We start from the raw sequence: 27,355 nt of genomic DNA on the forward strand, positions 1-27,355 counted from the left end.
TGTTTCCATACAGTCAGATTTCTCTCCCGGAACGGAGGGAAGTCTGGCAAGGGAGACTATTGTAGCCTAGTGCACCAACACGATGTGAAGAAGCCTTTAGCCTAGTGCACCAACACGATGTGAGGAAGCCTTTAACTTTCTCCAAATGTGCGTGTGTGTGCTAACGTGCCTCCCAGTCCAGTTGAGGAAGCGTCCATATTGACATCAGTGTGCACTGCAGATGTTATGGAATATGTTGAGCTTCAGAGTTGAGCATTATGCAAGTGAACGCACAGTTGCTGCTGGTGGAGGGGGGGGGGTGCTGTATTTCAGTAGCTGGAGACTGGAGAGTTACATACGTATATGATGCTTTGACAGTTCCCTTTGTGGTCAGTGGGGTCTTCAAGTGTGTGACCCGCAGCTGCAGGAAGCCGGGAGACGGGGATAAATAAACCAAGATGGACAATGTCCTGTTTCCTTGTGTGTCTTCCCTTTCCTTGTATCAGGACGTGAAACATGGGCAACCACAGCAGGTAGCCTCTCTCTGTCAAACAGTCTAACACAGGGGGACGTAACATTCGCTTTGACCGACAGTTTGGCCTATCTGTAGTATTTTAATGAGAATGTGGAAGCAGCTCAGTTTTAGCCTGGTAGACCATAGTGATCACATGACCATAGCCTGGTAGACCATACTGATCACATGACCTTAGCCTGGTAAACCATACTGATCACATGACCTTAGCCTGGTAAACCATACTGATCACATGACCATAGCCTGGTAAACCATCCTGATCACGTCAACTCACATTGTGTTTCGTTCTGCAGATCAGTCTGGCCTCCTGCCCCGCCCACAGCGATTTCAGTGGGTGGGAGTACTTGCCTTGACAGACAACTCCTTCAGGCAATTAGCGTTACCAAATCCAATCCTTCAGCCAATCAGCGTTGCCAAATCCAATCCTTCAGCCAATCAGCGTTGCCAAATCCAATCCCATATCCACTCGGAAGAACGGCGAAAACATATTTTCCGCTGAGAAAATCCGCTGGTGCATACTATTGTTGTTGTAGTTTAATTGTTGTTATTGAGTCTATTAATGTTACAGCTCGTTGCTTCGGGAGCCGCCATACTGTTTTACCAGCGGCATCCCTGATTGGCCGGTTACGTTGTCAACTACAGTACGAGGCAGGTCCCTGATTGGCACTTTGTCATTTCTGAAAATTGCTGTGGGCGGGCTGGAGGACAGACTGATTGACATAATGAAACGGAATTTGAGTTCACATGATCAGGATGGTTTACCAGGCTAAGGTCATGTGATCAGTATGGTTTACCAGGCTAGCTCAGTCTGATTGGGTCAATAATACCTGCAGGAATGCACATGGTTTAACTGTGACAGGGAAGTGATTTTTCACATTTTCTATTCTTTGACATATTTCACCTATTTCTAATGGGACATTACTGCTTTCCCTGCTTTCATCCCTCCTGATCATCACATGCCGGATACATCTTCATCAAAGGTCATGCTGGATGAATCATTCCCTGGCATTTCAAAAGCCTGCGTATGATCATCCCACATGTTGTCATCTCACTCCCAGTACATCTGTGTGTGCTTGGCAGAGCGGGCAGTACAGCGTCTTGTGATCAAGCAGCAGCTAATCTTTTATAGAACAAACTCCCTACTTGATGTCTTGGCATGAAAGCTTTAAATCCTCCCATGTCCTTGGCATGTTTTGTAAACACAGATCAGCCCATTGGGGGTTTGCACCATATTTGGACATTGTACATGCAGGTTATTTCAATTAAGTAAACAATGTGACACAGTCTTGTTTTTATTTGATTCATTCATATTGTCTTTATTTTCATTTTTCGATTGCAACGCTGCCGACTGCTGCATATTGCATATCATCGGTGCTATGTGATTCATCCACTTGTTCTGCCATTGGCCCTGGTTTCGCAGCTGAACTAAATATGCAGTCAGCCATATTGCTGTTTGCCTGACCATGGAAGCACTCTCTCCCTCTGGATATAAGGCTACATTTAATACAACCCATTTATTGTATAATTACTCATTTAGCTCCCGGGGGGAGTCTCCTTCTGTGGAGTAGGAATGAAAGGAGTCGCTTCATGTTAGGTGTAGTCAAGACAATGCAAATATGGAAATAGAAGGAAAGAAGGTTGTCAGTGCGGCTGACAACGAGAATGAGCCAGTGAGTGAATGAGTGAGACAGATGCAAAGAGCATCAGCAGATACAAGCTTGTGTTGCACCCAAGCTCAGCATTGGTTGAAGCTGCAGGCAGCAGAGCTCACAGCATCCTTCATCCCCCCCATCCTGCTCTCTCTCTCTCTCTCTCTCTCTCTCTCTCTCTCTCTCTCTCTCTCTCTCTCTCTCTCTCTGCTCCCTTTCTCTCTCTCTATCTCTCTCTCTCTCTCTCTCTCTCTCTCTCTCTGCTCCCTCTCTCTCTCTCACTCACTCTCTCACTCACTCTATCTCCTCTGCTGACTGAGGTATTCCTACAAACACAGACTACGGCAGCTAGGGGCTTACAGTACAGTTACAGTGAGACATACATTCCTGTGAGCCGTCATCCCAGGCTCTCTCTGGACCTCTTTTGCCCAAACGCCAGCATTCTCTCCAAGGGTCAGAAGAACCAAAGCTGTGGATTTGTGGAGTCTGAGCTTAGATGATGGACCAGGCTGCAGCAGGGGACGATCAGGGAAACTGGGTCACCGGCATGCTGTCCTGACTGATGCCTGTTTGGACCTGGAGTGATGGGGTGCACCACCAGCACGGTTGTGTTTGACGGGCTGCGTACTGTCTTAGAGAGGAACTGTACTGGCTCCATCTGTAAGAGTGCAGCCGAGCCCATCGGCCCGTCTGAGGCTGAGCGGGCGCTGAGTCGGAGAGAGTCCCACGCATGGCCAACACCGAGAGTCCTGAAGGTGTGTGTGTGTGTGTGTGTGCGCGTGCGTGTGTGTGTGTGTGTGTGTGTGTGTGTGTGTGTGTGTGTGTGGAGTCATTGTATTGTGTACAGTACATTCATGTATGCAAACTAAGCTATGCAATACATGTGTAGCAGAGCAGTTTGCATGTATTCTTACCATTGTGCTGCTGTGTTGTGCTATGTTGTCTACATGTCTCTGTTAACACATGCATTCAGTACTGGAGCGATCATCTTCCTCACCTGCATTTTGTGAAATGTTTTCAACGCAAACTTCCTGAACTGTTTCCGTTTCTTTCCCCATTCATATGACGTGAAACATTTCAAGGAATAAAAAGTACAGAACATGAAAGTCATCAATCATTCATGATGTGATTATGTTAGAATATGTATTTACATTACAGAGGGTGGGATGAGGGGGGCTGGGCAATATAGTCAGCTCTCCCTAACACACGTCTAATTGGGGCTGTGAAGGAAACACACCCATGTGGTTAGATTTGAATGGTGCTTTTCCATAATTATATTTGATTGTGGTTATTATGATTATGGCGATGATCATTTTAAATTCATCCAGTTGCATGTCTGTTTGAGCCAGTGAGGCGACATGAGTGTAACTGTATAAAAGTAGGGCACTAGTAGGATGGCCGGTTCAAACCTCTTGCTAAGCGCTGCTACAGTACATGGGTTAAAGCCTCTGTGGGAAGGGGTGGATGATGGTGGGATGGTGTGGATGATGGTGGGATGGGGTGGATGATGGTGGGATGGGGTGGATGATGGTGGGATGGGGTGGATGATGGTGGGATGGGGTGGATGATGGTGGGATGGTGTGGATGATGGTGGGATGGGGTGGGTGTGTGGGCGGGTGGGTGGGTGGGTTGGGGGTTTGGCGGGACAGTGAGCCCTGTGTCTGCTGGAAATCAATCACCACTCTTCATCTGTGAACCAACCGGCGTGCTCCGTACCAGCTTGTCTTACCCTTCTTGTTTGCATTTACTTAACTGTGGTGTGTGTGTGTGTGTGTGTGTGCGTGCTTATGTGCGAGTGCGTATTGCGTGCGTGTGCGTGTGTGTGTGTGTGCGTACATACGTGTGTGTGTGTGTGTGTGTCTGTGTGTGTGTGCGTACGTGCGGGTGCGTATTGCGTGTGTGTGTGTGTGTGTGTGTGTGTGAGGTCTCCTTCTTCGCTGGTTTCTGACAGTCATCAGGTTCACAGTACTGCGTGGAATGACAGGGACCGGTGGAGATCAGGGAACTAGGTCAAGGGCAGGGTCGCTGTCACTTCCCTTACTTGGCTCAGAGATGGTCTCCTCCTCCAGCCAGGGTCAATAAATCCTCTCTCAGCATTTAGCAGTGGTAGAAATCAGACAATTGTCCAAGTCCCTCTGATCCGAGTCCCAAGCGAGTCTCAAGTCAATTGGTCCCGAGTCTCAAGCAAGTCCCAAGTCTTTCCTTTTGTCGGCAAGTCAAGTCAAGTCAAGTCACAATGTTATTTCAAGTCAAGTCTCGAGTCGAGTCACAGGTTATGTCAAGTCGAGTCACAGGTTAGAAAAAATGACAAGGCAGAGATTATTTAGGCTGCAGACGTGCGCGTTCACGTTAATACGTGCTTGTTGCCAAGCAACACACTTCTCTCAGACGAGCTCTCAGCTCGAGACAGCTGACAGACAGCTCCAACTCAGCTCAAACTTATAGAGTTGTATTCAAAGCATAGAAACGTTCTCACAGCTCAATTTAACAGCGCCAACACAAGCAGTTTGATCACAAGTGCAATCAGTACTGAATGCGATGGCAGACTGCGCACTGCGGGCAGTTGACGAAGTCAGGAAGAAATTGAAAGATCTTCCGACGCATTAGCCTTGTACCAAGACGCTGATTACATTACACTGCATTACATTGCTGATGCGTCTATTTACAGCACATATCGATCGATATTTTTGGAGAAGATTCCGGCCGCATCACGCGCAGATCAAGATGAGACAGCTGTCAGTGAGTAGCTACGCATTTGGGTGTAACTTTTACGCCTGCTCCATACACAGACGCAGCGCATACAGGGTGCACTAGTCATAAAATTAAGTTAGTCGTAACTTTGAGTTCTACATTGGACGTAGCGTGTAAACCTAGGCGTACGCCCAGCTGGTGCACTCGGCTGATTTTGTCACAAGTCCGAGTCGACTTTCGAGTCATTTTCTTCCAAGTCCGAGTCGAGTTTCAAGTATTTACCTTCCGAGTCGAGTCGGAAGTCGTCAAATTTGCGACTCGAGTCGACTCGAGTCCGAGTCCCTATGACTCGAGTCCAATTGTCTGGTAGAAATCGATAAAAGAGCACAGGGGCTGCAGCTGCTGGACAGTGTTCTCACTGTGCCACTAATATAGAATATAAACGAAAGCATTCACATTTTGGACACTGACCTCATGGGTCTAAAATTGAGCAGTAGCAGTATGTTTGTTTGTTTGTTTGTTTGTTTGTCTGTTTGTCCAGAGTTGCAAGGTGCACCGTTACTCCGATTGCCTCCAAAATTTGCCGAAATACTGTTCAGGGGTCGATCATAAGTTTTGTGCAAAAAATAAAATAAGGGGGGGCGCTAGTGAGCCAGCAATGGAGTGAGACGTGTTGGGGAAAGCTCCTGCCTAGCTTCCTCTAATCTATCATTTAATCGCGCATTCTTTCCACATTTGATGTGAAATTCGTTTCATTACATATGCAAGAATACCTAAGAGTGAGTTTGAGCGGCTTCCATTACGTCAATGGCCGGCAATCTACGTGCTAGATTCAGTTACGACGGTCCCAGCTCCAACACAAGGCCCAAAGCTTCCGCGTCGCAGAGTGCTAACGCTACAACCCGCAGTGCTAACCGTGCTAACAGCAGTGCTACACCAACCAAGCCGAAAATGGATACCGCTGCTATGAAGGCCGACATCATCGCCTCGCTGAAAGCGGACATTGCTGCTGTCATCAGGGGAGAGCTAAAAAATGCGCTGGCCGAAGATTTTGGTATCCTCAGGAGTGAGCTAAAGGAGGTGAAGTCTGAAATTGTAAACAACACAGCCGCGATCCGCTCTGAAATGGACGCTTTGCGGTATACTATCACCGGCGTGGAGGGCGGCTTGTCATCATGCTCGGATGATATCACTGGCCTACAAGCTACGGTGACTGAGCTCAAATCTGAGATGGCGAATTTGAGGGGAAAGTGTGAGGACATGGAGGGGAGGATGCGGCGATGTAATATCCGCATTGTGGGCATCGCGGAGGATCCTGAGTCAAGTTCTACTACATCAGTCTCCAAACTTCTGAAGGAGGTATTACGCATGGAAAAGGACGTCCTGGTTGATCGCTCACACAGAGGCCTCGCACCGAGGAGGACCGATGGTAAACCACGCGTCATCGTCGCCAAACTTCACTACTACCAGGATTGTGTGGAGGTGCTGCGCCGAGCCAGAGAGAACGGCCCGCTCCGGTACAAGGGGGAACGGATCGCCATCTTTCCAGATTACACGGCGAGCGTTGCCAAGGCCCGATCAGCGTTCAACGACATCAGGAACCTTCTCCGAGGCCGACGTGACGTTCGCTATGGTGTGTTATTCCCTGCCCGACTGCGCATCTCCTACAAAGGGGACGACAAGGAATTCCTGGACTCTGGGAAAGCAATGGCCTATGTGAAGACGATCGTTACCAACGAAGGGGCTGGCTAAGTAACACTGGCATCAATATCTCACTCTCAACCTTGTTGTTGTTGTTTTTTCGGTGGAGCTATTTTACAAGTTGTGATGTCAGGTAATATATCTCCATCTTCTGCCGACATTACTCACTGCCATTGTTTTCTTAAATCGCTTCAATGAAAGCTAGAATGTCCTGATGCCAATTTTTATTTATTTATTTTTATTTAATTTGTCTCCATAACATCACCGATAGTTAAAAGGTATTGATGCATTTTCTTTTGATACTATATTACTCTCTGTGTGGTCAACTCGAGAGTTAGAATGTTTTGATGCAACAACAACAGCAGAGCTTTGTGTGTGCCGTGTGTGTGTGTGTGTGTGTGTGTGTGTGTGTGTGTGTGTGTGTGTGTGTGTGTATGTGTGTGTGTGTGTGTGTGTGTGTGTGTGTGTGTGTCTGTGTGTGTGTGTATGTGTGTGCTGGTTGGGTGTACACGCGCACACCTTTGCTTTTCCTCACCACTGATAGTTGAAACATTCTGCTGCCTCTTTTCTTTTTATTTGTTCATTTATTTATTTTTCATTCACATCATCAGAAGATAACATGGCCTGATGTGCTTTTTGTTTAATTATCAATCTCATGATTGGAGGAGGTGTGGCGGGAGCTGACCCGCTGGGCACTGGTTCATAACCCACTACCTACACACCATGTGTAGGCATTTATGCGAGGGGAGCTATAGCCATCATGTTCGGGTGGCGGGCGACGGGGGGTGGGGTTATACCAGACCTGTATTTGTATTTGTTTTTGTTTCTGTTAGTGACTATCTCAAATGGTTTCAACTTTACTACCTTACTTTCATGGGGGGCGCCGATAGTATATTTGCCAGAAACATCCCTAATGAGTGTTGCAAATGATTTGAGTGGTTCGGGAAATTGCCTGGTTAATTTTGCAAGTTGGAATGTTAAGTCTTTGAATCATCCTGTGAAACGTAAAAGAGTGCTCACACATCTTGAACATCTTAAAATTGATATTGCCTTCCTTCAGGAGACTCACCTTCGTACTACTGACCAATTCAGACTAAGTGGAGGATGGATAGGACAAGCATTTCATTCCAATTTTGGTGCCAGGGCGAGGGGGGCAGCTGTCTTAATAAGTAAGAATGTGCCATTTATAATGTCTAGCATTGAATCTGACACAGCAGGGCGTTATGTTATTGTAGTTGGACAACTATATGGTTTCCCAGTTATCTTAGCTAATATTTATGCACCAAACTTCGACGACAACTCCTTTTTCATTAGTTTGTTCTCCCGGCTACCAAATTTAGATACACACCACCTCATTATGGGAGGAGACATGAACTGCGTGCTTTCTCCAAGGCTAGACCGTAGCTCCTCTAAGGTACTATCGAAGTCAAAATCGGCACAATCAATCGAATTGTTTATGAAAACATATGGCGTATCGGATTTATGGCGTTTCCGTAACCCAACCTCTAGAGGCTACTCCTTCTATTCCCCGGTTCACAAGACGTTTTCACGCATTGACTATTTTTTTATTGATCAAAAGCTTCTCCCTATGGTAATTGGCTGCGACTATCAACCCATAGTTATTTCGGACCACGCTCCCTTGACAATGAAACTGCGCATCCCTGGGGCAGCACCCAATCATCGAGCATGGAGACTTAACTCTCTGTTCCTTTTGGAAGAGCCTTTTGTAAATTTCATTAAAACCGAAATAGGATTCTTTCTCACCCAGAATCAAACCCCGGGGATGTCGTTCTCAACAGTCTGGGAGTCGATGAAGGCTTACTTGAGGGGACAGATCATTTCGTATTCTGCAATGCGTAGGAGAGCGGATACTGAGCGCCTCAGGCTGCTAACGGAGGACATCTTGAAGTTAGATACAGCTTATAGTCACACACCCACTGATGATTTACTTAAACAACGCTTGGCGCTTAAGTTGGAATTTGACCTCCTCTCGACGCGCCACGCGGAGTACCTTATTTTAAAATCTAAGCATGGCTCCTATGAGCATGGGGAAAGAGCGGGCAAAATGTTAGCACACCAGTTGCGTCAGAGGACCGCTAACCAGTACATTCCCGAAATAAGTGATGAACAAGGCTTAAAGCACACGGATCATTTGAAAATAAATTCTTGTTTTCATAACTATTATTCTTCCCTTTACACGTCAGAGCCACCAGATGACACGTCTGCTTTAGATAGTTTCTTTCGTAATCTTGATATTCCGAGAGTTGATCCAGAACTAGCTGCGCGGCTGGAGGACGATATTTCTGTGGTTGAGATTGTTGATGCGATTAGAGACATGCAAAGCGGCAAAGCCCCAGGGCCAGATGGCTTTCCATCTGAATTTTATAAGAAATTTTCCGACCAACTCGCCCCTCTTCTCCTCTCGGTATTTCAGGAGTCTCTCTCCTCTGAATCTCTCCCCCCAACTATGCGCGAGGCAACCATCTCACTTATTCTAAAAAAAGATAAAAACCCCCTCCAATGTGGTTCATACCGCCCAATTTCACTTCTGAATGTAGATGTGAAGCTACTCGCAAAGCTCCTAGCCTGTCGCCTTGAATTGTCCCTTCCCTCGATAATTAGTCCAGATCAAACAGGTTTTATGAAGAACAGATACTCGTTTTTCAATATAAGGCGTCTTCTAAATATTCTTTATAGTCCCTCTCCATCCGATACTCCGGAGATTTTACTATCACTCGACGCTGAAAAAGCTTTTGATCGGGTGGAGTGGGACTACCTTTTTTATACTCTTGACAGATTCGGTTTCGGTCCAAAATTCATCTCATACATTAAGACTTTGTATTCTTCCCCACTGGCCGCGGTACGTACAAACAACAACCTGTCTGCCTACTTCAGGCTGCGTAGGGGCACGAGACAGGGGTGTCCTATGTCTCCTTTTCTTTTCGCCGTCGCTATAGAACCACTAGCTTTAGCCCTACGTCAGGATGCTCTCATTAAAGGAGTTGGACGTGGTGGTCGGGAGTACAAACTATCACTTTACGCAGATGACTTATTGCTGTACTTGGCAGACCCTGTGTCCAGTCTCCCTAGACTGCTGGACTTATTAAGGAAATTTGGCAAGATATCTGGTTACAAAACTAATCTTGGTAAAAGTGAACTGATGCCAATCAATGCAACTGCCAAGAATACTTCATTCAGCTCAACCCCCTTTAAAGTTAGTTTGAAGAAATTTAAGTATTTGGGAATCTGGATCACACATAATCATAAAGATCTGTATAAGGCTAACTTCTTACCCCTGATATCGTGCTTGAAACATGACATTCAACGTTGGGATATGCTGCCCCTCTCCCTGTGTGGAAGGATCAATACAATTAAGATGAATGTGCTACCCAGGTTTTTATATTTGTTTCAAAGTCTTCCTATTTTTTTGACCAAATTCTTTTTCAAGTCCATTGATTCACTCATATCATCCTTCATCTGGAGCAAAAAACCCCCGCGTATACGAAAAAGTATTTTACAGAAGCCTCGCCTCCAGGGCGGTATGGCACTCCCAAATTTTCAGTATTATTACTGGGCAAGCAACATCAGGGCCTTGTTGTACTGGATGAAGGATGTAAGTCCTGAAGCTCCTAAGTGGTTAATCTTGGAAAGTGCATCTTGTGGTCCCACCTCCTTGCCAGCCTTGTTGTGCTCCAAAATTCCTATGGTAAAACCCATTTCTTATTATAGTGTCAACCCTGTCGTCGTACAGTCAGTAAAAATCTGGAACCAGTTCAGGCGTTCATTTACAATCACTAGCCTTTCTTTATCCGCTCCGATAGTTAATAATCACATGTTTGCCCCCTCGACCTTAGATGGAGCATTCGAGGTCTGGTCAAGGAGTGGGATAGCATCATTATCTGACCTTTATATAGACAATAACTTTGCATCCTTTGAACAGCTGGTGAACAAATTCAATATCCCTAGAACACATTTTTTCAGGTATTTACAACTGCAGAACTTTATAGCCTCACACTTTGATTGTTTTCCCCTACTTCCCCCCACATCCCTATTAGATTCTATATTTTTTTGCAGGACTAGTTTTAAACAGGTTATAGGCAGGTTATATGATCTTCTTAGTCTCCATAATTCAGCAGCTTTAGACCTTCTCAAAAATAGGTGGGAAGAAGATTTGAACGAACAAATTCCAGAAGAAGTTTGGCAAAATATTATTCGCAGAATATATTCATCATCCATCTGTCAAAGACATGCTGTTATACAATTTAAAGTGGTACATCGACTTCATTGGTGTAAAGTTAGACTGTCCAGAATCAAACCTGATTTGGATCCGACCTGTGATAGATGCAAACAGGCTCCTGCAAGTTTATTACATTTATTTTGGACGTGTCCACGATTACTTAACTTCTGGCAATTTATTTTTGATACTTTTTCCAAAATTTTAGAAGAACCAATAGTCCCATCCCCCTTTATAGCATTATTTGGTGTCGCACCACCGGATGTCCAACTAAATAACTATAAATGCAACATGATGGCATATTGTACTTTGTTAGCCAGACGACTAATACTGTTTAAGTGGAAAGACCCTCTTCCTCCCACTTCCTCTCAGTGGATTAAAGACGTTATGCAATTTCTCAAACTAGAGAAGATCAGGTACTCGATTCAAGGGTCCGTACTGAGATTTTTTGCCATTTGGCAGCCCTTCCTAACATTCGTGGAAAACATGGAAGCTGGAAATGTAAGGCCATAATGTATAAATGTGTGTTGTTTTTTGTTTTTGTTTTTGTGTTTTTTCTTTCTACAGGTCTGGTGGGGTGGGGTGGGTGGGGGGTTCAGGGGATTTGAGTTTGATATTGTAAACTTTGTATTTCGAAATGAAAAACCTTGAATAAAGAAACCTTGGTTAAAAAAAAAAAAAAAAAATAAGAAAAGTGTGCACCTTACTCTTCTTCTTCTTCTTCTTCTTCTTCTAATGGCTTTCCGGCAGACTGGATGCCTTGCGGCACATTGCTGCCTCTCACAGAATATTACACAAATTCCAGACTCGGAGGTCCACCCCCTCCTCAATGTTCCTCCTTCTGAGGAATATTGGAATAGCGGAAAAGGAAGTGACGGTGGCTTTTCCGTCACTTCCGCTTTCCTTTTCCGCATCCATTTTGGCTATTCACTAATAACGTTAAAACTGCATAGAAGACGTCAACTCGTCTTACAACAACAGTGGAAAATTACTCTAAAGTCATGGCGCAAGTTGCTATTTAGACTGTAAACAGTGGAGCACAGAAGCGGAAAAGGAAGTGACGGTGGCAGGAGAGGGTTCAAAAGTGACTTTCCTGACACCGTACAAACAACTAACTACACTAAAATGAAGTAATATTTGACGTTATTGACTATTTGAGTTTATTTTAGTGAACGTTTCACATTTTTCTCTAGTGAGGTTTTGGGGGCCGCCATTAACGGAAGTTTGGGGGGCTCACTTCGTTCTTCTTCGTCGATCAGAACGGTTGCAAGGTGTTATGGGATATCCTAACTAGAGCCCGACCGATATATCGGTCCACCGATATTATCGGCCGATATTGGCCGATAACCGATATATCGGTATCGGCCGATATGTTGGCCGATATTGCAGATATTTTTTTATTTTGTATTTTTTTAAGTTATAGACAGCATGTTGTCTATATTTGATCTTTTTTCTTAACTCAAGTTATATTTTATATTTGTTCTATTTATGTTTTGGTGTTGTTATTTATAATTATTTAATTCCCAGTTCAGTTTACTGTTTCATTGCATTGATGTCATTTTGGACAATAAAGTTTATTGATAAGCTGTATAATATCCTGACTACATTACATATCTCAAGTCATGTCAAGTCATATCTTTGTCAAGTGTTTGATATTTGAGGGATCATTGCAACATTTTTTTTATTTAATGTGTATAATATAATATAAGAATATCGGCCGATATATATCGATATCGGATTTTTTTTACTTCCTAATATCGGTATCGGCATCGGCCTCAAAAATCCAGTATCGGTCAGGCTCTAATCCTAACCCACCCAAGGTATCCTAGAAAATTTGCCAAAAATAGGTTCCTAGAAAGGTTGCAAATATAGTGACCTTATGTATCCTACTGGTTTCAGACGGACTAAAACTTAAAACTTACAACTTCCTACCTAGAAATGCTACCTATATAGGTTGATTCCTTGCGTTTCAGACACTTTAGGATTGTTAGGATGCTCTGTTGATATTTGCATGTTTGATGCCGACGTTGAGATATCTTGTTGTATGTTGTGCTTGTTGGATGATTTTTGCTAATAAAGACGGGGGGGAAAAGATGTCTGCAGCGCTTACTTCACATGGGTGTGATTATTGTTTTGACATTCGCCCGACTGGAGTAACTAAAGATTCAGGCCGATATACATTGGACTAGTGTTTGGTTGGAATTCCCCTGGGGGGTTCCCATCATAGAAATAACTCAAGAGTGCAATCTCATACTAGAAGATGGAAATAAGTCTATCTATATCTACACAGTACATCATACAATTCGTTCATGGCCTCTCTGTAGCCATTTAGTGGTTTTGTGCTGATTGTCATAGGTGTAGTGTGTTTGTTAAGTTGTTGATTGTTGTTTTGTCCTTCCTATAATTATTGTGACTTATTTGATTCCATTTTTGTTTGCTAACTTTGTATTGCATGTTACTGTAGGATGGCGGACCCCAGCAAAAACGAGATGGTTCATATCAAAGGTAAAGGTAAAGTCCCACTGATTGTCACACACCTGAGTGTGCGAAATTTGTTCTCCGCATTTGACCCATCCCCTGGGGGAGCGGTGAGCATCAAGATTTTTTTCCGAATAAATAAACTCATATCATCATCATCAGTGAGAGATGTCATAAGTGATTGATTATGTCTCACACACAGTTCAGTGTAAAGATGTCGATGTTGACACAGGTTGTCCGACAGTTGACCGAGAACTGCAGGACACAGACATTTCTTTCTACAAAGGTAGACTGGATTGGTTGGGAGGCTTCAGTTTGTAAGAGCTGAAGTAGGAGGCCACTTGGTCAGGCAACTCTGCCAGAACGCTCTGGGCGAGAGCCACGCTGTTTTCCTCAAAGTTTCTGAAAGGCACAAACTGGACAATGTCTCGCGAGGCGACGTCGCCCAATGGTGAACGCAGCAGCTGATCGTCGCTGTCGAGGGACTCCATGGCTTCAAAGTCCGCCTCACCCACGCCGACTATGATGATGGACATGGGCAGACTGGAGGCCTCCACAATGGCGGTGCACGTCTGCTCCATGTCTGTGATGACTCCATCTGTGATCAAGAGCAGGACATAGTATTGCGAGGCCATATTCTGCTGGAGAGCTTGCTTGGCGAAGCATGCTACATGGTTAATTATGGGGGTGAAGTTGGTGGGACCATAGAGCTTCACCTGGGTTAAGCAGTCCTGGTAGGCATGCACCACCCCCTCTATACCTTCGCAGAACGGATTTGCTGGATTGAAATTGATAGGAAACTCATGGGAAACCTCCCAGGTGGGAGGGATCTGCGCCCCAAAACCAAAGGCAGGAAACATATTGCTACTGTTATAGTCCTGGATGACACTGCCCACTGCCCAGATAGCTGTCTCGTATTGATTGCCATGATCGTGGTGGTGGAGGGACCAGGGGTATGAAGGATTCCCGTTGGAGCCTGTGAAGTCAATGGCGATAGTGATGTCGAGCTGACAGCCCCCCATGATGTAATCCAGGAAGGTAAGCTCTTTCTCCACCTGGCACTGCCTGATGTAAATGACCCCGGAGTTCTTATAGCCTCTTTTCTCTGTCTTTTTTGGGTTGATGCACTCAAATTCAGCCGGGGCCATGTGTGTTCCCGTCTGCATCTCTGAGAGTGTGGTCCTAAATCTCCCAATAAGGTCATGGCCGCCACGGGCATGATGGTCATAACATTTCACTTTGATAGGTCTCTCCACATCTCCGTCGCAGAGGGAGCGCAAGGGGATCTTGAAGGGTCTCCATACAGGGTTCAGGTTCTTCTTCACCACCTCCGTCCTGTGGGCCAGCTGCCATCCCATTTCTGTCTGCTTGTAGAATTCCAGGAAGGGGTCGGACCACCACAAATACTTCCTGTCCAATTTATCGGCTGACACCTCAAAGTTCGCCACCGTGTTGTCTGTTATCTCTTCAGCGCAGATTGTGATAGTTCCACGTCCTGCAGGCCTCTTGTTCTTCAGCAACAGAGGTTGAGTCAACTGCTTTCTCGACACAATTTGGCCCAAGGTACATTCCAGCTCCCCCAGAAAATCTGCATCATCCAGGTCTTGGTTGTTGTTGTCAATGTCGTACACACAGAACCTCAGCCTCTGTACAGTCTCAAAATAATAGTCCAGCACAAACTTCTTTACAAACTTTGGGTTCAGGCAGTTCATGATCAGCTCTGTGCGGTCAAACTCATCCCACTGGCAGCCTGAGGTGTTGATGTACAATGCACACATAGGGTCGGACTTAGAGAAGAGATCCATGTCCAGGAGGTCTTCACAGGAGATGGTCAGCTCCACCTTGGTGGCACAAGGAGCGGCCCCACCCAGCACAGGGGCCTCGGCACCACCTGAAGCCATGGCAGCCTGTTGAACAGACATATCTATGCCATCATCAGCTGTGAGACAGTCCTACTTAAAGCCTCTGCAGTGAAGGATTTATGACATCACTGATGATGTCACAACATATATGCCACTAGAGCAATTGTGATGTCATCGGAGAAGATGTCGTCAGCGATGTCAACGGTGTGACATCATCTGTGACCTTGTGATGTCATCGGTGAGGGTGTTCTTCTTCTGTGGTGTTTTATGGCAGTTGGCATCCTTTATGTTGCCTCCTTCTGCATTTATCCATCCACTGTTTCCCTACATTCTGTCCCTCACGCCGACTCTCATCTCCTCCATTCATCATAAATCAACTCTCGGTGAGGGTGTCATGAGTGATGTCATAGATGACAGTGATGTCATTGGTTTGACATCATCGGTGACCTGTGATGTCAATGATGATGGTGTCATCTTTGATGTCCCGGTGGCTCACCTGGTAGAGTGTGTTGGCTACCACAAAGGCTTAAGTCCTTAAGTCCTTCGTGTGGCCGACCCGGGTTCCGACCCGTGGTCCTTTGCCGCATGCCATCCCCTCTCTCCCCACCTTTCCTGTCTGCCTACTGTCCTATCCAATAAAGGCAAAATGCCCCCAATAATAATAATAAAAAGTGATGTCATATGAAGCACTGATGATGCCATAGACCCTGTTAGCACTGATGATAGACCTTTCAGTGGTTCCCAACCTTAGGGTCGCAATCCTAAGTGGGGTCGCCTGGAATTCAAATAGGGTCTCTTGAAAAAACAAAAAACAAAATGTATACTACCGACCGAAGATGATTTGGGTCACTTGAGATTTTGATTTTTTCTTTAGTTCTGAGTTTAAAGTGATAATCTCTCAGATGTCAGCTTTGTTCTCTTGGGTGACACCTATGGCAATGAGTGGTAATTGCAGGTGACATCCAAACAGTGTTGCATTATGTGAGGCTTCCATCAACAATCAACCTCAATCAACATTGTGAGTGACTCTTAAAAAAATTTTTTTTATGAAAATCTTTGAGATTATAATTTTAAATCAGGATTCTGAGATTAAAGCCAGAATTCTCAGATTAAAGACAGAATTCTGCAGGAAAAAAGAAGTATACTATGTGACATCACTGATGATGTCACTGATGACATTATCGATGAATGCCGCGGGTCCCTACATTTTTGACTGATGATGTCACTTCACAGTCACACACAGCCCTCCACAATCGTCATCAGTGAAGCACTAATGTCAAATAGACCTTGTTCCTCTGTGGTGTTTTATGGCAGTTGGCATCCTTTATGTTGCATTACCGCCTCCTTCTGGATTTATCCATCCACTGTTTCCCAACATTCTGTCCCTCTACTCTCGAGCACCCACTCGTGTACCGCTCCAAATTCATCCGTCATAGACATTGTGACATCTTCAGTGATGTCATAATAAAGCAGTCATTGAAGCCGCCCCATGCCACAGCTAAGCACCAGGACGACGATCGGTCTGAGGTGCAAGACAGAATGATGGACACTTCAGAAGAGCCTGGACAGCTCTACATGATCTAACAAATCGGGTTCCGTTTGAGATACCAAAGATGATTATTGTCTGCAGCTCCTGCACAGTGTTCTAGAATTGAGCATGCAAAGCGTGCAAAATAAACTAGAATTGAGCGCGCGAAGTGAAGTGAAGTATGCAAATTTCTAGTCTCATTACAGTATTATCACTATTTGTACCTTTTGTAATCATCCAGGCCTGGCTATTGAAAGATATGAATCATTGCTTTTGCCCTTTTAATTCCTTTGATTGCGGCAGGTTATTATTACTGTGAGTGGGAATTTAAAACTGAGATGATGGGGTTAAAGATCACACGCACGATGCACAACAGAACAAAGTTGTCTGTGGGAGGCTAGGCTGATCTGTAGTCTCCAGGCACAGAGCATACGTCATTAGCTGGCCTGTTTTGAGAGTTTAACTACTTTGTTATTTCACTCACTGATTACACACGCGCACCCTTTTCCTTCCTCATGGAAACTCACATCTCATGCTCCTCGGTAGGCAATACAGATAGATAGATGCCTTTCAGAAATAAAACTCACTGATTTAAGCACGATAATACATTGTCGTGTTTCGTCGATATTCTCTACCAAAACTCCAGAAAAGCTATGGTGTATCTCAGCATTTGTGTTTTGTCATTCTTAGCTTTTCTGAGAAATTGAGGCCAAGAGCAATCCTGTAACACAGTGATACTCAACCCGAGGCTCTAGAGCCACATGTGGCTCCTTTATGGGTGGTTGTGGCTCTTTTAAGTCCTACTTTAAAAAAACAACAACAACAACAAAACTGTCAGCAGAATTAATCTCAGGTGTCGCACTCTGTTTGCAGGTGCACGAGACAAGTGCAAACTCCATCACATTGTATTGGGAAAACTAGCTTAGCATGAACCTAAAATGGCTGAAGAGGAATATCGAACATTTAAAGCGGACTGAGAACTTGAGTTTTTCTTCGTGTCCATGGGTTCAGGAAAATGCATCTCTCTGCTTTGTGATGTCATTTCACAATTCAAAATGTCCAATTCGCAACAACATCACAAAATAAAGCAGGTCCAGTACAGACTTTCCGAAATGTGAAGAGCTGGTGAGACTCAAACTGAACCAAACAGAGAGGAAAGGGATGTTTTTGGCTTGTGGCTCTTGCCAAAAGTATTTTTTGTCAATGTGGCTCCTGAGTAGGGCAAGGTTGAGCACCACTGTAACACAAAAGCTGAATCGCCTGCTAGTCCTCCTAGCAATGGAATGTTGTAGCAAGGAAAGAAAGAGAAAGTGGTGATGACGTCAGTTTGGTCCGAGATAAAAGCGACTTTTATCGGACGAAGTTTTGAGGAATGTTTCTTAGACCTCTGATGGTTTCGCTTGCAATGAACCATGTCTAATGAGTCAATTACACTATGTTTATAAGTTCCTTGTGTTAGGGAGTCTATGAAATAAAATACCTAAGTAGGCCTGCATGCCATCACCGAAAATGAGCCACAGTGTTATTCCATTTGATAGATTAAATTACTTGAATAATGATCCACTCTCCTCTTTGGCTAAGTAATCTCACTGATTTATCATTTACTTGTTTGTGATTGAATTGAAGCATGTGCCATAATAATATAGTATTTAGATATTACTATGATGTCCAGCCTGCTCTCATGACTGAATGCAGTACAGTCTACACATCCTTCCACACAGGCTTTTTGGTTGAAGTTTTGAACATCTGACAGACAGGAGGAGTTGCACGCACGCACGCACGCACACACGCACGCACGGACGCATGCAAGCACGCACGCGCACACACACACACACACACACACACACACACACACGCACACCAGCAGCAGCAGCGGCGGCACACATCCACATTGAAAAGAATGTGAATTTAGCATCTCTTCAGAACAAAGACAACCAGTAAGACCACTCTCCTATGGCGTTTGTGTCTTGTGCTAATGGCCTTGCAGTAAAATAACAGCATCCTCTGCTCGGCGAGGCCATTGTTCTCCCTGATTGTTTCCTACTTTTCAAGGCGTCTCAGGCATCCTGAGGTTGCTCCAGGGAGGGTGTTTTTCCTCCCGCTCACTTACTGATTGAGATTGAGGAGCATTATCTCCAGCACTTAGGCTCATGTTATGTACCAAGAAGACCTTCTGGCAACAGCAGCTTGGCTCGATTTTCCCACAGACTCCAGGGCAACATTGTTCATAATTCAGCACAGTTACCTGCATGTTATGGAATAGAGCTGTCTTATTCACAATATTCATGCGCTCAATCTGTCTACGCCGTTAGTATCCGTAATAATAAAGGGGTTTGTTTACCACTATGTAAGCATTATCACCACTGTACTGTAACTCCGTGAGCGTCAACTGAAGTTCTATAATGGTGTTTATTTTCTAGCTGTGTTTTTAACTCATTTTCAATGCCATGGTGTCCTCCTACCTAGTGCCATAGTGAGTGACGTTAACAGAGGGTGTAGACATGCCATGCTATGTTGACTCAGCGCTCCCCTGTGGGACTGACTGAAAACAGGCTCCTGCCTCCTGGGTGATGGGTCCTGGTGCTAGTAGTGCTGGAGGATGGGAGGTGAGGGAGGGGCTGTGTTTTGGTTACATTCTTGTCCGTTACACCCTGTTTTGCTCTGCATCATGCTGGGAAGGCCCACTGATTGCATCAAGCCGTTGTTATGTAACTGACCGGCCCAGGCAGTCGTAGTCCTGTCCAGGCTGAGTTGGTTGGGTGCAGGTGGTGTCTTGCTAACTTGGCCCAGGCTGGACAAACAAACACCACCACTAGTAGTGAGATTTGGTTGCATCTGGGCTCATATCATCTGGAGTGGAGATAATGCTGCTTTATCATTACAGCATGTGCAAAACGCTCTGCTCTGCTCTGTACAGTGATAATGACATTTGACAGTGTGGGACAACACTAATTACACACATACATTTCAATTTTATTACATATTAGACAGACTCTTGTGTAAGACGTGGTGGCATTGCAACTTAAGATTCCTGTATTTTTCAAAAATGAAACCTAATTAAAGTCTCAAATGGCATAGAGAGGACAAGAGAAGATCTACCAAAGAATCATGCTTCACAAAATGGAACCGTCTTTGTTTTATTGTTTCAACATCCGTCTGTATTAAGGACTTTGCAGAATCCGAGACACAGCATCCCAGTGTATATTCAATAAAAACAATCTCTGTATGTGTAGCGCCGTTTAATTTACACATGAGTCAGTAGAGAGAGCATAATAAATTGTATTTGAGCAGAATCTGCTTTTGCAAAACAGTCTTGAAAGTCGGGAACACATCCTTACTCAACACCAGCGTTTCCTCAGCCACTGCAAAAGCACAGGGGGCCTCCCTGCTCAGACTAGGTGCCAACTTGCCCCCAAAGATTTCATTTGTATTGGTTTCAATGGGCAGATTTAGTTTGTCTTAATCTGAATTTTATTTCAGTGGTTCAAGGGGGGGGAAATATAGGGAAGCAGCAAAGCACTGTTCCTCAGTGAGTTGAGTTTGAACGCAGGCTTTTGTGCTCTATAGTTGTCATGCGGGAATACAGCAGCATTGCTGCAGTGCAGAAGGGACGTCTCTTTGAGGTTATCTCGTATTGCTGCAGATAGGAGCTGCCAGGGAGAGGAAGCCTGTCTTTGTACAAACACATTATTCCTTGGTGATCAAAGTCAAGCAGCTAGCACGCTTAATGGCAAAGTTCCCTATGCTCAATTTAATTACACCTAACATTAAAGGAAATGTCCAACTGTAAATCTATATCTAACCATTATCCCTCTAGTGCTCTAGAGTGTCCACAAAAAATAGTTTTACAGTGTCTAGTGTTTTATCTCTGCAGAATCTGTATAATGACTATAGATTCATTTGTGTGTCAATGAAGCAATATCAATTAACTATATCATAATTATTCATGTAGTTGTAGACAGAAAGAGAGATTCTAGTAAACAAGTGTGTCTTTCTGATCAAATTGGCCTTAAGATATCCCACATAAATAGTTTCACAATACAGTGTCTATTTTTTCTGATCTCTGCTGAATCTGTATAATAACTTTATGAATTAATTTGTGTGTCAATGAAGCAATAGCAGTTAACCATCATAAATCACGTAATCAAACTCGCTTAGGAGGTTCTCAACTATCTGGGAGCCGTTTTTGGCCTACTTTGACGAGGTTAAGAATGACAGGTGACTGAGGTTGGGGGTGGCGGATGGCTCGCCTGGCTGGTATCTCGTGGACCCCTTACGTGGGATCCCATGTACATTATTTCTTGCAAACATATAAGCACCTTATGCGGCCGGTAGCACCATGTTGTAATGTTGAATCTTGATGATGTTGTTTCCTTTTGCCTTTCTTTTCCTGTGTCTGAGCCTGCGTGTCTTGTTCGTATTTCGTTCTATATATATTTTTTTATAATATACAGTATATATATATATATATAAAACATCATAAATCATGTAGATTCCCCAGAAAGAGAGATACTGTAAACAAGTGGGTCTTTCTGATCAAATTGGCCCTAGGATTGTGTTTCCCCCCAATATTTTATTACGGTAATTTCTTTTTTGAACAAAACAAACGAGCAGGCTCAGACACAGGACAAGAAAAGAAAAAAAAGAAAAACATACATACTTTATCGACATTCAACATTACAATGTCGGTGGTGCTACCAGCCGCCTAAGGTGCTTATGTGCGTGTCAGATATATTGTGCATGGGATCCCACGCAAGGGATCCATGAGAAACCAGCCGGGCAAGTCATCTGTCGCCCCTAGCATCAGTCACCTGTCACTCTTAACCTCGTCAAAGTAGGCCGAAAAACGGGTGCCAGATATTTGAGAATCTTCTACGCCTTCTAAGCGAGTTGGCTCTCAACTCAAGATTGTTGCACAGCTGTAGGGAAGTTCAGAGAGGACTCCGAGCAGCCGAAGATGGCGAGTTCTGCCTGCTGCTGCAGGCTTATCTTGTAGGCCTTAGAGAACCTGGCTGCCCTACGATTGTGGTTGAGTAGGAGGAGTGTGGTGTGGCTTGCACACAAGAGTGTACTCCCTTATATAAAGTCAACATCCAAAGAGCAATTCGGCTTAAGAAAAACCGGCGCTGACATACCGCATGTGCAAAGTTGTAATAGCAAATGCGACGTTGAAACGTGTCGCGTTATCTTGCCAGAATTATTTTTTTCCTCTGGAAAACACCTGCCTGTTTTCCCCAAAGATGACATTCGCTCACAGCATGTCATTCATCAGTGTGTGTGGTAGCAACGTGACAGACAAGACAGCTCTTATCTGAGACAGGAAGTGTGTGATGATTCACCCCTGCTACTCTTAAGCTCAGAGAGCTGACATGTCTTCCTCCAGGAAGACGCGTCCTCGTAACTCTCTCCACTATGGAGCCTGTTATGGTCCTCGACTCTCTGCATGGGACGCTATAGCTACATTCACTCATTTCTAGGGATGCACCGATATGAAAATTTTGGCCGATGCCGATAACCGATATTAACATTGCTGTTATGGCCGATAACCGATATTTACCGATGTCGATATGATCTGTATAAAACCACGTTTTTATGATCATCACATTTTGTACATACTGAAAAACACATGTTAACACTGAATTTGAAAAAGTTATGCATTTCTTTATTTGCAAAGCCTTTGGAAAAGCCCATAAATCATAGATGTACTGCATTATTTCATATCAATGTGAAGAATTTGGCTGATAATGATAACCGATATTAACATTGCAACATCTGACCGATACCGATATGACCGATATGTTAAAAAATTACTAACATCGGCCGATACCGATATGATTGCCGATATATCGTGCATCCCTACTCATTTCCCTTTCATGCGTAGTGTACATGCGTGTATAGCCTACACTACCAGGCAGAGGTTTGGACACATTGTTACTATTTTCCACATTTTAGAATGATAGTAAAGACATCACAGTTATTTCATAACTGTGATGTCACAGTTATGTCACACACAATAATGCAGTGACCAAAAAAGCTCTCAACAAATCAAAACTATCTCATATTTAATAGTAGTAGTCACACTTTGCCTTGATGTAAAGGCAAAGGCTTTGGAAAGAAATCCCGACATAGGCACCAACATAAACATTATACTGTAGCGTTCCAGGTAATCCAGGTATTACCTGTAATGTGATGTGCAATAGAAGTGTCTAGATTGCACCTAGGAACTAATGTGTGTGGGTGTGTTCCTAGGGGGAAGGGGGTATATAGGACCAGCGGCCGGAGGCTGGGAGGTCAGTCTAGCTATGGAGCGAGCTGAGACGGTTGCTGTGTGTAGAGCTAGCTGTGTCAAGCTAGCTGCTAGGAGCTGAATGAGCCTGTGAATAAAGACCCTGTACCAACTACAACTCTCCGGTTCCTTGGCGTATCAGCGATACGTTACATTGGTGTCAGCAAGTGAAGCGGTAGCGCCTCTGATTCGGTCGAGAGGGGAGAGAGTGAGGAGGAACGGCGGAGAAAAGTTGGAGATCAAAGGCTCGAGCGACCTAGCGGTAGCAAGCTAGCTGTGTGAGCTAGCTGCTACGAGCGCCACGTGTGATGGTGCGCTTAGAAGAATGCCTGTCGGCGAACGGGAGAAAAGAAGAGCTGACGACGGGGATCAGCTCGGTGGTGGCGGGCATGGAAGCCCGCTTGATGCAGGAGATCAGACGGCTGTTGGAGGCGACACCAGCCTGGGCAGAGGGGCTTATGGAGCTGCTACGAGAGGTCGCGCAGCACGGAGAGAAGCGGACGGAGGAGCCGCAAAGACTGTGTTGGACCTGTGGAGAACCGGGCCACGTGGCGAGGTGGTGCCGAGACGGTTCGGGGAGACGGACCGGGCATGCGGAGCAAAGGTACTGGGGACAGCAGGGAGCCTGCTGGGCATGCGGTGGATCGGGACACATAGCCAGAGAGTGTCAAGAAGCTGTCGGGGACTGGAGAACAGCGGGAGAGGAGAGACGTGCAGGCGGTGGACAGGTGAGACTTTGTTGGACGTGCAGTTCGCCTCAGCATTTAGCCAGAGACTGCACTAAGAGTGTGAACGCTGGAAGAGACACACAGCCGGGGGAGCAGCCGGAGCAACAGGCAGAGGAGCAGCGGAGTAGCGGAGCAGTGGAGCAGCCTGAGCTACAAGCAGCGGAGCAACGGGGCAGTACAGAGCCGATTGTTCTGGGCAGGAGAGTGACTGTTGAGCCGGCCCAGGCTAGCTGCTCTGCATACCAGCCGGTAGAGGGGGACATCATCATCAGCGACGAGACCATCAGGAGAGCGGGGATCGTTTTGAACAGCCAGAGGGAAGTGAGCGACATCATCTGCAGAGCTGTTACAGTCGGGGGAGCGGCACTCGTGTCCCCGGGGGAGCGAGAGGGGTCAAGGCCGGAGGAGACGGCCCAACCAAGCCGCTACACACCCCCCACTGCTGCACTGCAGAAAGCCGAGGTGGAGATCGACGCCGGTGGTGTTTGCCCTGCTGCCCTCAACACGCCGCCCCCTGGGGGAGCGGGACGGGAGGACGAGCGAGTGCAAGACCTAGAGGATGAGAACGTGACTATGGAGGATGTCGATCTGGAGGAGTGGATACGCAGACAGGCGGAGGACGCTAGCGTTGGACCGGTGCGCAGGTGGGTGGCGGCCGGATGCCGGCCTCGCCTGGAGGAGATGTGCATGTGTTCGAGTGCCACGAAGGAACTGTGGGAGTTGTTTCCGGACCTGAGGGTGAGGGAGTCGGGGATTCTGGGGTTGGATGGGCGCGGGAAGAGTGGCAGCGTCGTGGTGGTGCCCAGCTGCCTGCGGGGACTGGCGCTACGGGGGGCGCACAGGGGCCGCAGGGGTCAGGGGCATCGAGGGCCTGAAGAAACACTCAGCCGCCTTTGTCGAGTTTTCTACTGGGTACAGATGAAGGGAGACGTAGAGGACTACTGCCTTAGCTGTGTCGAATGTAATGTGCTTCAGGTGGGACAGAAGCTGTAGAAGGGGGGATGGAAATGTTGGTTTAAATGAATGTGTAAAGAAGAAAAGAGAAATACGGTAAATGTTGGGGTTATTGTCGAACTGAAATGATATGTGGGTTGAATTGAAAATGAGTGTAAAGAAAAGAGGGAAAACGTAAATGGGTTTGAGTTAAATTGAAATGTGTGTAAAAAGAGAATTGAAATGTGGGTTGAATTGGAAGGAATGAAAATAAATGCAAATGGTGGTGGTGGAACGGAAATTGAGAAGTGTGCTAAAAAGATAAGAGACTATGTGGGGAAATTGATGTGGTGATGGAAAAATGTTGTGGGGTGCTGTGTTTTGGTACAGGGGGGATATGTGTGTGGGTTGTTGTGCATGTCGCGTGGAAGCGACATTATTGTTGGGTGGGGAGTATGTAGCGTTCCAGGTAATCCAGGTATTACCTGTAATGTGATGTGCAATAGAAGTGTCTAGATTGCACCTAGGAACTAATGTGTGTGGGTGTGTTCCTAGGGGGAAGGGGGTATATAGGACCAGCGGCCGGAGGCCGGGAGGTCAGTCTAGCTATGGAGCGAGCTGAGACGGTTGCTGTGTGTAGAGCTAGCTGTGTGAAGCTAGCTGCTAGGAGCTGAATGAGCCTGTGAATAAAGACCCTGTACCAACTACAACTCTCCGTTCCTTGGCGTATCAGCGATACGTTACAATACATTATATTTGCCTAAGTTATTTAAGCATACAGTACACCTTTAGATCAAAATAGCTTTAAGATCATGAAAAATAATAGTACATTGAATCAGTTGTGTCCAAACCGTTGACAGCACTGAACTTTCACACCAAGTGGAGCAGAGTTTGACCTTTCAACTCTGATCCTCATCAGGGTCGTTCTGTGTTATGCGGCGCGACCGTCAGCGTGGAAGGAGCATGAGCTGCTAAAGCTAACTGCACTGTGAGGCCTGAGCCTACAGTGACTAGTCGACTGGCGTTAGTGAGGTGGAATTTGGGGAGGGGTGGGGGTTGTCTGGGGTCTTATGAATATGTGGGGGCCCATGGGTGCAGGGGACAGTGGGAGGAGGGGAGCAGCTGTGGAGCTGGCCTGGCCCCTCCCCCTGGCGTTAAAGTCAGACACAGGCGTGAAAAGACAACATCCTCCCCTGCTGTGGGCCAGCGAGGAATCTGGAGGGTCAGGCCCGCTCCAAGGTGGCACCTCAAGCAGTTGGATCAACACCCGGCAGCTCGTGGAGACAGAAGTCAGGTCTAATCTCTCCCTGCTCGCCCTCTGTGATTACTAACAACCACTATCTTACATTTGACAGCTACAGTCATGCAATGGAACCAGCAATGGAACATTCAGTGAGTAAGGTTTTTATTATCTGTGATAGTGTGTGATGATGACTAAGTTGATTTATGGCACATCTATTGCGCGGAGTGGAACGGCTTGATCTTAGGTCACGGTCTTTGAGCAGTTTAAAAGATTCAAGATTTGTCCGTGTTGTTTCTGAAACGCTCGCCGCAAATTCAATCTGTTGAGCCGAGTCTGGCGGCTTAACTGCGACGTTGACGTGTGGAAAATCATTTGCTAAAGCGCCGCCGCTGATTGGCTAGCGGATGCCCTCATATGTGTTCTCCAGACGCTTGACGTGGTGTCTTTACTGCTGGCGCACGTCGCACACTCTTGATGGAAGTGCCCCTATTGTTGCGTCGTACTTCTCTTCTAGCTGGTTCCTCATGTTGAAAGCCAAGCCACCTCTTTATCCAGCTGTCCCACAAAAGGCGTGGACGCTCCCTGCTCACACTGTAATACTTGAGGAATGTGTATCTTTTGCTTGCCTTTGTCAACCCCGTGTCATTGTGCAGGTGGATGGCACGGGGTCAGATATATTGTGTGTGTGTGTGTGTGTGTGTGTGTGTGTGTTTGTGTGTGTGTGTATGTGTGCGTGTGCGTGTGTGTGTGTGCGTGTGCGCGTGTGCGTGTGCGTGCGTGCGTGTGTGTGTTACTCCCCCAGGCAGCACAGCTGAGTGTGGGAGGGGCCTTCTCTCTCCAGCCTGGGTGTGAGTTCAGACTCCCAGAGACCGAGCAGTCCGATAGAAGGGAGGGTGAGCGAGTGAGTGAGTGTGAGCAGAAGGAGAAGCTTCCCTGACCTGTTTCCTAACACAAAGCTGTTCTCCTTTGGATATGCTGGCTGTCCACTTCTCTTTGGGATCTAGCGAGGAGATATCTTACCACAGCTGCTGTTGACAATGCAAGGAAGGGCGAATAAAGCGCCTAAGAAGGAGCTGGTCATTGAGTCTCCTCAGCAGTACAAGAGCTTGGCTGCAGCGGAGACCGAGGTGGACACAGTGCCACAGGTGGTGGTAAGTCACAGAAGAACTAAACCAAAATGCTGCGTTTTCGGTTTATGTTCAAAATATTTTGAGTTTGAAAGCTGAGTCTGATTTACACGTCCATGATGTCACTTACTGTATGTCGTGCCGTAAAGGTGAATCGCAGTAAAGCAGGTGCCCGGGGTGTGTTGGTGATCTAATGCCTGAGTGCCCAGTTCACTTCCTGTCATTTGATTGTACACAATGGTGCCAACTCCCATTTCAAAAGGACAGCGTTAGCACCAGCAGAGGAATGCTGGACTTGACGAGGGACTAAACTACCTGGATGGTCACAGCACACCGTTACATTTCAAGTGTTTATGACTGAACTGTCTCGTATAAAGATTTATT

General features: G+C 45.8%; 1 protein-coding gene and 1 pseudogene across 2 annotated transcripts in view; one reads left to right on the forward strand and one right to left on the reverse strand.

The window, feature by feature from the left end:
• The window catches only part of LOC310778090 (dedicator of cytokinesis protein 9-like), a 126,171-nt gene that overhangs the window by 33,563 nt on the left and 65,253 nt on the right, over positions 1-27,355 (forward strand). The gene's annotated exons all lie outside the window — the stretch shown is intronic.
• LOC310778742 (copine-3 pseudogene) lies at positions 13,543-15,165 on the reverse strand (annotated as a pseudogene). The gene has a single exon. The product of its transcript is annotated as a copine-3 pseudogene (transcript).

The sequence above is a fragment of the Poromitra crassiceps genome (assembly GCF_964638095.1).
Source record: "Poromitra crassiceps genome assembly, chromosome: 6".
In the NCBI taxonomy this organism is placed as follows: domain Eukaryota; kingdom Metazoa; phylum Chordata; class Actinopteri; order Beryciformes; family Melamphaidae; genus Poromitra; species Poromitra crassiceps.